Below are 276 nucleotides of genomic sequence, written 5' to 3' on the forward strand. Positions count from 1 at the left end.
CTCCCTCCCCGCCAGCCCTCCAGTCCCCCGCTTCCGCCCCGGCGCCCGGAGAAGCGGGCACACTGGGAACGCCGACCCGGGCATCTCCCGGCGGAGGGGAAGAGGGAGGTGGGGAGGGCGGGGGATTTCAGAGATTGAAAACAGAACCGTCCCAGCGCCTCGGCTCCGGAGCTCATCTGACTTGAGTTAGCGACCCCCCACCCACCCCGGCGCCTTAAAAAAAAGTGTTGGGGACTGGCGCGCTCTTTCGTTCTCTGCTGGAACTTTCTTCGTAGG

Source organism: Bison bison, unplaced genomic scaffold, assembly GCF_000754665.1.
Source record: "Bison bison bison isolate TAMUID 2011002044 unplaced genomic scaffold, Bison_UMD1.0 scf7180017864471, whole genome shotgun sequence".
Classification (NCBI taxonomy): domain Eukaryota; kingdom Metazoa; phylum Chordata; class Mammalia; order Artiodactyla; family Bovidae; genus Bison; species Bison bison.